The sequence below is a fragment of the Lolium rigidum genome, chromosome 7 (assembly GCF_022539505.1).
Source record: "Lolium rigidum isolate FL_2022 chromosome 7, APGP_CSIRO_Lrig_0.1, whole genome shotgun sequence".
Taxonomy (NCBI): Eukaryota; Viridiplantae; Streptophyta; class Magnoliopsida; order Poales; family Poaceae; genus Lolium; species Lolium rigidum.
This window is the reverse complement of record NC_061514.1, coordinates 69,694,372-69,708,285: the sequence shown is the minus strand read 5'-3', so window position 1 is coordinate 69,708,285 and position 13,914 is coordinate 69,694,372.

The window sequence follows — 13,914 nt, the reverse complement described above, 5'->3', positions numbered from 1 at the left end:
GGGCGATCTACACCGAGTTGAATGGTTTGAGCATGCATATTGTGAGAGAAGAACATTGGGCCGCTAACTAAAGCCATGATTCATGGTGGAAGTTTCAGCTTTGGACAAATATCCTCAAATCTCTAATGAGAAAAGAATTAATTGTTGTCAAATGCTTAAAGCATTAAAAGAGGAGTCCATTATCTCGTTGTCTATGTTGTCCCGGTATGGATGTCTAAGTTGAGAATAATCAAAAGCGAGAAATCCAAATGCGAGCTTTCTCCTTAGACCTTTGTACGAGGCGGCATAGAGGTACCCCTTTGTGAAACTTGGTTAAAGCATATGTATTGCGGTGATAATCCAGGTAGTCCAAGCTAATTAGGACAAGGTGCGAGCACTATTAGTACACTATGCATGAGGCTTGCAACTTATAAGATATAATTTACATGATGCATATGCTTTATTACTACCGTTGACAAAATTGTTTCATGTTTTCAAAATCAAAGCTCTAGCACAAATATAGCAATCGATGCTTTTCCTCTATGAGGACCATTCTTTTACTTTTATTGTTGAGTCAGTTCACCTATTTCTCTCTACCTCAAGAAGCAAACACTTGTGTGAACTGTGCATTGATTCCTACATACTTGCTTATTGCACTTGTTATATTACTCTATGTTGACAATATCCATGAGATATACATGTTACAAGTTGAAAGCAACCGCTGAAACTTAATCTTCTTTTGTGTTGCTTCAATACCTTTACTTTGAATTATTGCTTTATGAGTTAACTCTTATGCAAGACTTATTGATGCTTGTCTTGAAGTGCTATTCATGAAAAGTCTTTGCTTTATGATTCACTTGTTTACTCATGTCATACACATTGTTTTGATCGCTGCATTCACTACATATGCTTTACAAATAGTATGATCAAGTTTATGATGGCATGTCACTCCGAAATTATCTTTGTTATCGTTTTACCTCGCTCGGGACGAGCAGAACTAAGCTTGGGGATGCCGATACGTCTCCAACGTATCGATAATTTCTTGTGTTCCATGCCACATTATTGATGTTATCTACATGTTTTATGCACACTTTATGTCATATTCGTGCATTTTCCGGAACTAACCTATTAACAAGATGCCGAAGTGCCGATTCTTTGTTTTCGCTGTTTTGGTTTCGAAATCCTAGTAAAGAAATATTCTCGGAATTGGACGAAATAAAAGCCCAGAGGCCTATTTTCTCACGAAGCTTCCAGAAGACCGAAGACGAGACGAAGAGGGGCCACGGGGTGGCCAAACCCTAGGGCGGCGCGGCCCCACCCCTGGCCGCGCCGGCCTATGGTGTGGGCCCCCCGTGCCGCCTCTCGACTTGCCCTTCCGCCTACTTAAAGCCTCCGTGACGAAACCCCCGCACCGAGAGCCACGATACGGAAAACCTTACCGAGACGCCGTCGCCGCCGATCCCATCTCGGGGGATCCCGGGAGATCGCCTCCAGCACCTCGCCGGAGAGGGGAATCATCTCCCGGAGGACTCTACACCGCCATGGTCGCCTCCGGAGTGATGAGTGAGTAGTCTACCCCTGGACTATGGGTCCATAGCAGTAGCTAGATGGTTGTCTTCTCCCCATTGTGCTATCATTGTCGGATCTTGTGAGCTGCCTATCATGATCAAGATCATCTATATGTAATTCTATATGTTGCGTTTGTTGGGATCCGATGAATAGAGAATACTTGTTATGTTGATTATCAAAGTTATGCTTATGTGTTGTTTATGATCTTGCATGCTCTCCGTTATTAGTAGATGCTCTGGCCAAGTAGATGCTTTTAACTCCAAGAGGGAGTACTTATGCTCGATAGTGGGTTCATGCCTGCATTGACACCGGGACGAGTGACGAGAAAGTTCTAAGGTTGTGTTGTGCTGTTGCCACTAGGGATAAAACATTGATGCTATGTCTAAGGATGTAGTTGTTGATTACATTACGCACCATACTTAATGCAATTGTCTGTTGCTTTGCAACTTAATACTCGGAGGGGGTTCGGATGATAACCCGAAGGTGGACTTTTTAGGCATAGATGCGGTTGGATGGCGGTCTATGTACTTTGTCGTAATGCCCAATTAAATCTCACTATACTCATCATGATATGTATGTGCATGGTCATGCTCTCTTTATTTGTCAATTGCCCAACCGTAATTTGTTCACCCAACATGCTGTTCGTCTTATGGGAGAGACACCTCTAGTGAACCGTGGACCCCGGTCCAATTCTCTTTATCGAAATACAATCTACTGCAATACTTGTTTTTACCGTTTTCTCTCGCAAACAATCATCTTCCACACAATACGGTTAATCCTTTGTTACGACAAGCCGGTGAGATTGACAACCTCACCTGTTTCGTTGGGGCAAAGTACTTTGGTTGTGTTGTGCAGGTTCCACGTTGGCGCCGGAATCTCCGGTGTTGCGCCGCACTACATCCCGCCGCCATCAACCTTCAACGTGCTTCTTGGCTCCTCCTGGTTCGATAAACCTTGGTTTCTTTCTGAGGGAAAACTTGCTGCTGTGCGCATCATACCTTCCTCTTGGGGTTGCCCAACGAACGTGTGAAATACACGCCATCAGGCTGCTTCTCTGAAAATCGACCTGGGCACCCTATCGTTAACCGGGCCTAAATGTTCTGGTTAAATGGGTCGTAAGAGCCTACCAAAGCCTCGAGTAACTCTGCTTGCTAGGTTGAGCGTTTCAGCGAAAACTCTAGAAAAAGACCGACCTTCGCGAAGGGAAGACAACTCGCTCCGCACGCGACAAGTGGCGCGCTGTGGTGCCAGAAAATCCCTGGGAAGTGGTCTCCCTGCTTGCCACGTGTCGCAAGGGGAAGCAATGTGGGGATGGGGGAGGAGAGAGAAGACTGGGTTGTGTCAGTTTTTTCCTTTTTCTTCTAGATTCGTTTTTTTAAAATGAAATATCTTGAGAACCGTAAGTCCAAATTGCGAACCGTTCTCACTTTTGAGATCCTCGCGTCGAGATCTTCAAAACTAGATCCCATGTTAATAGGTTTGGAGATACTTTTTTTCGTACTTCTAATAATATTATGATTGTACCTGTGGTGTCTGCCTAACTGTACTCGTGTTTCAACTGATAAGTACTTCTGTTTTTAGTGTATTTGGTGCAATTTTTCCTTTACTCGCTAACTGTACTCTCCCGTGTGCGGGACTGTACCTGCAGTTACGCGCGACTGTACCTGCTCGTGTGCGCCATTGTACTTATGTACATGTACTTGCTCGTGTTCACGACTGTACCTACTCGTATGCGCGTTTGTACCTGCTCGTCTGCGTGACTGTACTTGTAGTCGCTCGTGTGTTCAACTGTACTCGTGTGTTGTGCGTGACTGTATCTGCTCGTGTGCACGACTCGTATTCTGCTCGTGTGCGTGATCGTACTTGTACTCGCCTGTGTGTTCAACTCGTACTCGTGTGTTGTGCGTGACATCGTACCTGCTCGTGTGCACGACTGTACTCGCTGCGTATGCGTGATCGTGCACTGTACTTCGCACGCGTGTTCAATCAGTACTTGCGTGTGTTGTGCGAATCTGTATCTCGTGTGTTATACACAATTGTACTCGTGTGTTGTACGTAAGTGTATTCGTAAGTTTAATCGGTAGGATTGATTTCACGTATCCCTACTCGTGTGGAAGTGCTGTACGCGTGGCTGTACTCGAGCGGAAGGAAGTGGCGTACGCGCGGCTGTACTCGCACGAAGGCGCGCGGCTGTACTCGCGAAGGAGATGGCGTACGCACGGAGGCGCGGTCGTACTCGTGCGGATGCCACGCGTCGTACGCGGAGTGCACCGGCCGCACGGGATGGACCTTCCCGAAGGTCTCCCTTTTTATAGTCGTACCCGCGTTTCAGCGAAGAGTCGATGTGACGAGAGAGGCAGACGAGCCGATTTGATGGCGAGGCCGTCCCCTTAATACGATGTGGGTAATCGAGCAAGCGCTAGGTTGACCGCCGGTCGCGGCACCAGGCGCCTCTTCGGCTTTATGTTATGACACTCCTTCGGTCCTTCCCATTACGCTTCATCCATTGCACATGTAACGGGCGATTGATGATCTGGTAGCGTTCGCCGTCGTCCATTAATTCGTGTGCGGGAGCACTTGCCCCTTCCAATCCTTGTCTCCTTCATCCCCCGATATAATATCCTTTGTGTCGTGTGTACTGTCTGCACCAATGTTCTTCCTATTTGTTTGTTGTCCGATGGTTGCATCCCCGGCGAAGATTGGATTTTGGCTCAGACGAAGCTGATATCCCTAATTATGTTCATATTAGTGTTTCTATTATCATGCTATAGATTGCATACTGATAGTTGTAGTGTCGCAGGTACATTCGGTGTCGTGGGGATTGCCATCTCCTGCCTTTCGACAATGTTGAAGTTCTATCTTCCACGAGCAGAGCCCATGCACAGCTGAAGAAGCTGTATTTGGAATAAGTGTTAGTATAGAGGCTTTGAATTTCAATTCTTCCAGTTGTGAGTAGTTTGGAGAGTAGATGATTGCATTGTGGCGTTGACCTGAGGTTTGTCACTGAGAGCATCTCCACTCGTCTCCCCACAGAGCCCCCCACGGCCACTTTTTTTCATCCGGACGGCGTAAATCGGCCCAGTCGCGCCCCCGGTTCCTCGTTTTCGTCCGGATTTGGCCCTTCATCCATCCGGACTCCCCATGCCATCCCCGGCCCCCCGGGGAGCGCTCGGGGACTCCGGATGGAGCAAAACCAATCACCCACGCCCACGTGTCTCCTCTTTCGTCCGGATTCCCCGAGCCATCCTCTTTTTCCCCGAGAAACGCCGCTTGGGAAGCACACGACTGGGAAACTACTCCTCCCCACGCCAAATCTTCCTCCAATCCGGACGAAAATTTCGCCGGATTTGGACGTGGGGAGCGCCAACGAGTGGGGATGCTCTGACTGCTTTTAATTTGCACTATTTCTATTTGTTACGAATTTTGCAGAAACATATTTAGATCTGCTGAATTTGATCGACACTGTTCACACGTTTATCACTTTAGCAGGGACATCCTCCTGTTGAACTACAGCTTCAGTTGCGATGGTGTCAACCCTTTAGGCGCTGACATGGTTATTGTCATCACTCCTACCCAGGCGATACCATGGTTGCTGTTGATTCCTTTCCCCTCCACCCTTATCTAATTAATCATGTTTGTACACCCAACATGGTCCTTTTGTATGTCTGTCCAATTTCTGCCATTTGACATTGACAGCTTGAAAAAAAAAATTAATTATGATTGCTCTGGATGGAATCCATATGTTTATGGGGAGGACCCTCAGTCTCAAGTTCTTTGCAATAAAAATTGTATGACAATAGTATGCATCTTTTTCTTGACCTTGGCTTAATTTTCCCTGCAAATTTTAGCTTCTGCCTATCAACTCACTAATGGTAAGCATGATGCAGAGTTGCAAATCAGGTATTTCTTCTCTGCTCAAAACAGTTTTTAGGGCATCTCTCTATTTATCTCTGGTTCTATTCTGATCAATCACTGTCATAGAGTGCTACATTCATCCAGTGCACTTGTTGTTAAGGCGCATTTCAACTGAATAGAGTCGGTTTACAGGGGCAGCAAACAGGATTACCTGCAACTGACTTTTTTTTTTTGGAGCAACCGGCGGGAGCACTGCCTATTCATTAAGAAGAGGAAAATTTGGCCAGTTTATAAGGGAAACTGGCCGAAAACCGTACAACCCAAACACCACACACCAACCCCGAGGCCGCGCACCACACGAGCCGACAACACTCCCGCCCTAGCAAGAAGTGGCAACACTCAAAACAGAAGCACCCGGAGCCGCCGCTCCGACGTCCACACCGGTCCCGAGACCGCGCACACTAGCGAGAACCGGAAAGGGACAGCCCAAACACAACACACCGGCCCCGAGGCCGCGCACGCTACGAGCCAACGACACTTCAACCCCAGCAAGAAGAGACGGCGCTCAAAGACCCATAGCACTGGAGCCGCCGCTCCGACGTCCACACCGATCCCGAGACCACGCACCCACCAAGCCGACGAAGCAGCTGCCATGCAAAGCATGCCAAACCATGCCCAGCGGAGTACCAGACCTCCAAGGCACCGCCCCCAAGGGGGAGACGACGATGGCGCCGTCGATGCCCGCTCTAACGAAAGCCAAAGCTCAGGTTTTCACCCGGAGAGTCTGAGACTTCAGACGACAAGGGAGGTGAAGGAGCTCCTCGACAATGCCTCCAACGAGGGTAGCGACGTCCGAGGACGCCGACATCGCCGGCACCAACCGAAGTGGATGCAGTGCTTTCGCGCGGAGATCACGCAAACCCAAGTCGCCGAAGCCTATCCACGAAGGCGACGAAGAAGACATGCCTGCATTGCAGCCTACCGCCGCCACACGACACCGACCCTGAGACGGCGCTTCACGCAGTCGTGCCCTGCCGCCCGCACGGCCAGGGCAGAGCAGCAAAAACCTCCACGTCCCGGAGCCGCTGCTCCGGACTCCATGCGCAGCAGCAGAGCAAACACCTCAAGTCGACTCGTCGCTCGCCTCGGGGCACCAGTCAGCACCCCGACCACCAGAGAAAGCACCATGGCACACCTCAACCATGGCCCACAGGTGGCACAACCGCCGGGACGCCGCAAAACTGGGGGCAGCCACCACGCGACCGCCGCGCCGAGGCACCCGCCAGATCCATGGACCTCCACGCAACCGCTGCGTCGAGGCACCGCCCGGCCGCCAACCACCCACGCGCAGTCCAGACGCCGCAGCCGGCGAGGCGAAGACGCGCACCCGGGGCCGCCGCCCCGGCATCCCCAACTCCGGCAGAGAACATGCCAGCACCGGGCACCTCCTCCGCCTCCACCCTTCACGAGCAGCATCTCATCCCGTCTGAGCCCGCCAAGGCCCAGAAACGGCCCGCCCTGGGCAACACCGGCGCGCCGCCATCCGCCGCCGCGCCATCGTGGCCGCCCGCAGCAGCCCCCAACGACTGCCGAGCAGCCCGTGGCCTCCAGCAGCGGCCCGCCCCGCCGCCAGAAGCACGCTGCGCGCGCGAGGATGCGCCGAAGAACCACCTTCCCGGGGCCGCCGCCCCGGCGTCCGCGCCAGATCCGGCCGCGCCGACCCCAGCCAGCCCAGCAGCTCCCGCCGCCGAGGACCAGGAGGCGCCGCCGCCGCGCCTAGCGCCCACCCCCGCGCCGCGACGCGAGACGAGGTCCCCGCCGCCGCCCACAGCCGCACAAGCTTTGCCCGTCGGAGTGCTCCGGTGGCGGCGGAGGGGAGGGAGGCGGAGGGGGCGGCCGAGCCCGGCAGGTAGGGTTTCGCCACCCGAGTCGCCCGAGCGGGACGACGCGGGGGTCACGACACCGTCTAGAAGTGGTTGATTGCACCTTTGGAGAAAACAACTGACTTATCTAAACTACTTATAAAAGCAAGAAGTTGGCAGGAACATTTAATCTCAGCCATCTATCTACTGAGATCCTGTGGCCTAGCATGCTCCAATGACATTGCGCGTCCTTGCGAACGAATTGTCCGACTAATTTGGAAACCTTCCATTAAATTAGCGGTTATTTTGGAAACAAATCTCCATGCTGCCGAACGAATCGTCCGACTAATTTGGAAACCTTCCATTAAATTAGCAGTTATTTTGGAAACAAATCTCCACGCTGACGAACGAATCGTCTGACGAATTTGAAAACCTTCAATTAAATTAGCACTTATTTTCGAAACAAATCTCCACGCTGCCGCAAGCTCCAGAATACAAAGGCTGCATCCAGCTCCACCTAATCTATCACGCATCAGTGATGAAAAATCATTAAGCTTATTATGATATATATGTTGCATTACAATTTATATCAACAAATCGAGACGTGCATGCACGTACATACTAACTAGTCATGGTTGATTGCTCTACGGGTCATCATATTGCACCTTTGGAGAAAACAGGTTCTGAAAACACTGGATTTTCTACCTCCATCGTTCATTCTTATTAAGTACCTAATGCTACAATAAAGGAAGATTTAATTGTATTAGTTATGTCTCCATCAAGTGAATTGGCTGCACAGGTTCAACATTAAGTAATCGAGTTTAGTATGTACAGTACATGATAAAAAATATCCACTGTATATTAATTCTTTCTTTCTACCCAGATATCTCAGCCTAGGTCTGGAGTCTATGTCGAATTATTAGATCAGTGGAGTATCTTTACTATTAGATGGGAGTTGGTCGTTTGACACTCAACGCACTTTGGTGGTCGTCATTAGAACAATCCTGGCCGTCAAATCTTATCTCACATCCTCAGCTGAAAACCCATCCATCCAATTCACTTTCATGGTAAGTGGCCTCTCATTTCCTTTGTTAGCGCTAATTATGGTATCAATCATCAACCGCGTATCTTAACGGTATCAATCACTGTAATCAAGCAAACACGATTTTGTACTTGGCAGGAATAAAAAGAAACAAAATCTTTACTATTAGATGGGAGTTGGTCGTTTGACACTCAACGCACTTTGGTGGTCGTCATTAGAATAAGGAAACTGCTGGGCGTCCCCCGGGGGATCTGATTCCCCAGCCCCCGGGTCCCCAGCCGTCGGATCAACCATTTTGACGGTTAGATTTGCATGTAGCAAAAAAAACATCTCCGGCAGCAAAAAATCACCCCCGGCAGCAAATGACTGAAGCAAAAAACGGTTCGTTCAGAAAAGAAAAATAAAAAGGCTGGGCTCGCCGGAGACCTCACCGGAGACCACGTAGCAAACATATTACGCAGATGTAGCAAAACCGCAAATAAATTGTAGCAAATTTTTTTATTCATATGTTGCAGATCCTCTAAAACATCAACGGAGACATCGCCTGCAGCCGGCAGCAACGCTGTCCGAGGTTGTAGCAACTCCGTCCTTTAAGGACAGCAACGCCACAAGCTGCTAGTAGCAACACCCTATGTCTATGGTAGCAAAAATCCACCCTCCGCCGGAAAATCATAGCAAAAACCAACCTCGTCGGAATATCGTAGCATAATTTTGTACCAAAAGTAGCAAAACAGTTTTAATAATTGTAGCAAAAAATATACTATTGTAGCATCGTGGCTTCGTAGCACTTTGAGGTAGCAAAAAATAGCAAAAGTATATATATCTATGTAGCTGGCGGAGCAAAGTCCCAAATCAGGACACCACGCGACCATGGCGAGGGCGACGGCGGCTTGACCTCCCGCGCGCTGCCGAAGCCGAAGGAGCCGGCGGCGGCCACAGGCAGCATCCGCCAGGCGGAGTCGGCGATATTGAGGCAGGCGTCGGGGCCCGAGAGCGCGAGCCTGGTGGACGGGAGTAGCCGGAGATCCGCGTAGGCGATGAAAGTGGTCGCGACGACCTCGCGCGAGAGGGAGGGGCGAGCTCGACGGCGCCTGGACGGAGCCGCTCCTTGCTGCCGCTTCCCGCCTCAACGGCCATCCCCCGGAGGATTCCTAGCGCGGCGGCCGACCAGCGTCGTCGGCAGTGCGAGCAGCGGCGGCGCCATGGGTCACGGCGCGCGGCGGCCGACCAGCGTCGTCGGCAGTGCGAGCAGCGGCGGCGCCATGGGTTCCCCCCGCAGCGGCGGCCGGCAGAAAACGTGAACGCGAGAGGATAACGAAACGGAACGAGTGGCCAGCAAAGGAAGGAGGACATGCGGTACGGTGGGTCCCGCGGACACGCGTCGCGCGCAGGAAGAGGAGGCTGCGGGACGCTCTATCCTCCGGGGGAATCTAATCATTTTCCTTAGAACAATCCTGGCCGTCAAATCTTATCTCACATCCTCAGCTGAAAACCCATCCATCCAATTCACTTTCATGGTAAGTGGCCTCTCATTTCCTTTGTTAGCGCTAATTATGGTATCAATCATCAACCGCGTATCTTAACGGTATCAATCACTGTAATCAAGCAAACACGATTTTGTACTTGGCAGGAATAAAAAGAAACAAAATCAAGCACAAACGAGTATGAATGCCCGTGCGCTCCTAATTGAATCGTATCAATCACGATTTTGCATGGTATCAATCACGTTGTGCATGGGGTATCAATCACGATTTTGCTCCCGAAAAAATTGGTAAAATACTCTAATCAGTCACGATTTCATTCATGAATATCTTTTCTTGCCCAAAAAACAAATTTGTAATTGAATGCACGTGCGCTCCTCCCTCCCTCAAACGTAAAAAGAAGATCAAGCCGGAAATACCGTTTCCCCATTAGTAACGCGCGCCTCTTTCAATCAATTAAGAAAAGAAAAGTATCAGGACACAATTAATTTCTCGATTGTGTGCCGCCAAGACCTAGCGGAAGTTCTCAACAAGGTGTACCTCCTGATGTCCTACCCAGTGGCACGGCATTTAGGCGATCGGGAGCACGTGAGGCGGCCGCTCTACCAGTTGCTCGCAGGGACGGCCAGACGCGATCGAGTGAGGTGTTTGGATCTACGAGGCCGCGGCTGCCGGCCGCTCTACTCTTCATGTCGCGGTGGAAACGGCAACACGCGGTCTGTGCTCGTCGTCGATTGCCTCAAGTGCACGCTCCACCATTTGGCATCAAGCCCATCACAGCCACATCTGCACTGTTGCATCCGAGGACCACATCGCCCACGCCATCTGATACAAATTTTCATTCCGCTCCACCCTTTGCTATTTTGTACTATGACCCGTGATCAAAATAGATGGAGTACTACTACTATTCTCTGATTTTTTTCATGCCAACATGATCGATTTGATTTCATCTCTACACCTAGGTGTATCCATCTAGGATGGTTGAAAGGTTGAATCTAGCAGCACTAGAGTTCTCGATATGAAGTTTTGGTCACGCTGGTCCAGATCTCCAAAGCCAAAGTATTGGGGCTAGCCGGACATCTTTGGAAAGGTCAACAATTCAAGGCCGGATTCTAGGAGATTCAGCACGAAATCCCCGACTATGCAATAGGAGGTAATCCAATCCACATGCATGCCTCATGCTGCCTCATAATCCAAGTAACACTCCTACTAACATGCTAGGCTCAACTAAGAGGCTAAGATTAGCAGGCTACATGTATCATAGCCGCTTATAATTTCCCTTGTTCTATCGTCGTCTTCTATGCTAAATTTCATTTCGTTTTTGTTACCGGACTTCTCATGTTTGTAGCCCCTATATCAGGCTGTCAGACACTTATTCATTGGTAAATTTAAATCTCTTCAGAAAGCATTAGCACAACTTAACTATGTTGTTTGTTGTTTTTTTGTAGGTCGCATGAAGATTTCTTGCAAGTTGCAAAGCATTACCGGTTGTCGGGGTCAGAGGGACATTTCTCAGATAATACCATGTCCGTTTATGGAAAATACTAGGATGAACCCAGTTGCACATGCACCCGTTTTCTTCAATATTGAAAAATATGCTATTGGAAATCTCAAAAAAATTTATATAATTTTTTTCATGTACATATTATGTTGATACTTACTTGTGTAAGTTTTTGCATAAAAAAAACGATTGTATGTGGCCTACATGAAAATGACAAAATGACCAAATCACACTATAATGATTGGTTGTGTATTGTTCAAGGAAATTGGAAATTCCATTTTGACATTTATTTGTAGGTCATACATGATATTTTTTAAGCCAAAATCTGCACAAATAAGTGTCAACATAGGATATACATGGGTGATTTTTCAAAAATTTCTGAACTTTAAAATAGCATTTTTTGGAATTTTCATTATGGGGTGCATGTGTGCACCCGGGTTCACATCGTCCGCGGCCGTTCGTTGACTCTATATTCTCTTAAAGTTGTAGAGAACATCGGTCAATAGACTCAGCAACGCAAGCCGCTTCTTGTGAACAACAGACTAATTAAATTTTTTGTCAGTTGAATTATTTTAGTCTGTTTTTGGCAAAATCGACTTACCTCTTGGAAGTAAAATTACATGAAAACAGTTGTTGTGTGCCGTTCGACTTCTATGAACTATACTTGTGACTCTTTGACCAATATTTGTTGATCTCTATATGTTGATTGTTCTGTATCAAGCTATGAATACTTCAGGTCAAAAAAAAAGCCATGAATACTTAGGTAGTTGATTATTAACTTTAGAATGGCTAAACTTGACTCTTGAGTATGGGAAGTTAAGTTCTGAGATTTTTTTTTGCAACTAATGTTCCTTAGTTGATAGATTATTAAACATTAGATAGCTAAAATTGACTCTTGGCTATGGAAAGTCAACTTCTGAGGTATATATTTTTTCAAATAATGTCCCTTGTTAATATCAGCCTAATGGTTTACCTACCATTTTATTCTTGTATGTAACCAAATAACCACTTATGTTATTTTTATAAGACCAGTTTTACAGGATTTAACTTGGTATGTCCTCTACCAAACAAACTACCACTCAGACATGGGTTTTTTTTACTACAGTTTTAACTTATTTGTAATAGTATATTGTGTGTGTGTGTGAATTAATTTGTATGTATGAGAAATTTTGCCAAACCATTGTTGATATTATTTATCCGTATTTTTTGTGGGAACTAAATACTTTGTTTGCTTAGGTAGATGTGGGGTCCTAACCGGAGTTGGACTGAACCTAGAACCAAGACAACCATCACTTACATTGCAAGTCAAGTGTTTCTATTTGTAAAAATATGGCCTCGTGATGGGTGGTTAATTGAAGTCAGGGTGGTCATTCATTGAGCTTGATGAGAAGATTTGTTGGGAAGGAATGACATAATTACTTGAAGAATGAAAATCATTGCATGTGCAATGCAAATGGCTGAATAACTAACTTCTGATCGTTGCAGGTTGGAGTTATACTGATGCGGCCTGCGGGGATCAATACTAGACAACTAGAAAGTTAGTTGTATATGGTTGTGAGTCTTGTACTACCAACTGATCTAGCACACCTTGCTGGAACGGAGGTTACATCTTAGGCGACTATCCCAAAGCAGTTGAGGTCGAGGCCAAGGTTGGGGACGACTGGAGCATCACGTCGACTTAGGTAGCACCATCACATAGGTGGGGAGAAAAAGTGAACATATGATTCTATGTGTATTTAATGTTTTACCTTGATTGAAGTATGGGTGAGAAGAGAATGTAAGAAGGCGCAGATTTTCAAATACAAGTACACCTAGGAGCTATGAGAGTGTCTGAGTGTGCAGGTATTCTACATTTTCGTGTGTCTGTGATGATAAATCCCACAATTCCCTCGAGATGAATGCCAATCTTTTTGTACTACTCCTTGTGAGTGTTTGTCTCACTTTACTTTTCTGTGGTATTTCCTCAATGAACGTTGTTTCTGTAATGGTTGAACTTTGTGTTTTATGCATCACTGGTTCTCCATGTACATGAGTCCGTTGCTTGATACAGACTTGTTAAATTTGAAATAGTAGGCGTTTTATTTCTAAGTTATGAAATCATTTATACTCACGTAATAATTATCATTTGATTCAATGTATGAAATCAGTCAATCGTGTAGATTGGTAGTAGTTGCAAGTATACCTCTACATCTTTGCATTTCAGCTTCTTTACGTAGATGAAATAAACAAACAAGAACAAAAAATTAAAGAAATATGATATATAGTGCATTCATTTTTTCGCATGTCTTGTATTGGCATGTTGCGTGAAAAATAGAAGCCATAGCAACGCACGGGCATTCAACTAGTCCATATTGTTTGGTGCTAATATATTCGGACAAAAGGACATGTAATTTCTGATTTATGCAACTTGCATATAGTTGTTCTAATAAGATAGTATTTAATAATGTTTTCTACTTTTGTTTTGAAGTGTCGAAAGGGTGGTGCTCCAAAAGGCTCTCATCTAAGAGATTTGAAGTGTGGTGCTGGCATTATCATTGCAACTCCTTCACGTTTGAATATGAATGTGGAAAGTAAGCCAAACGAAGAGAGAAAAATATACTCAGATTTTCCAACTACTCCCTCCGT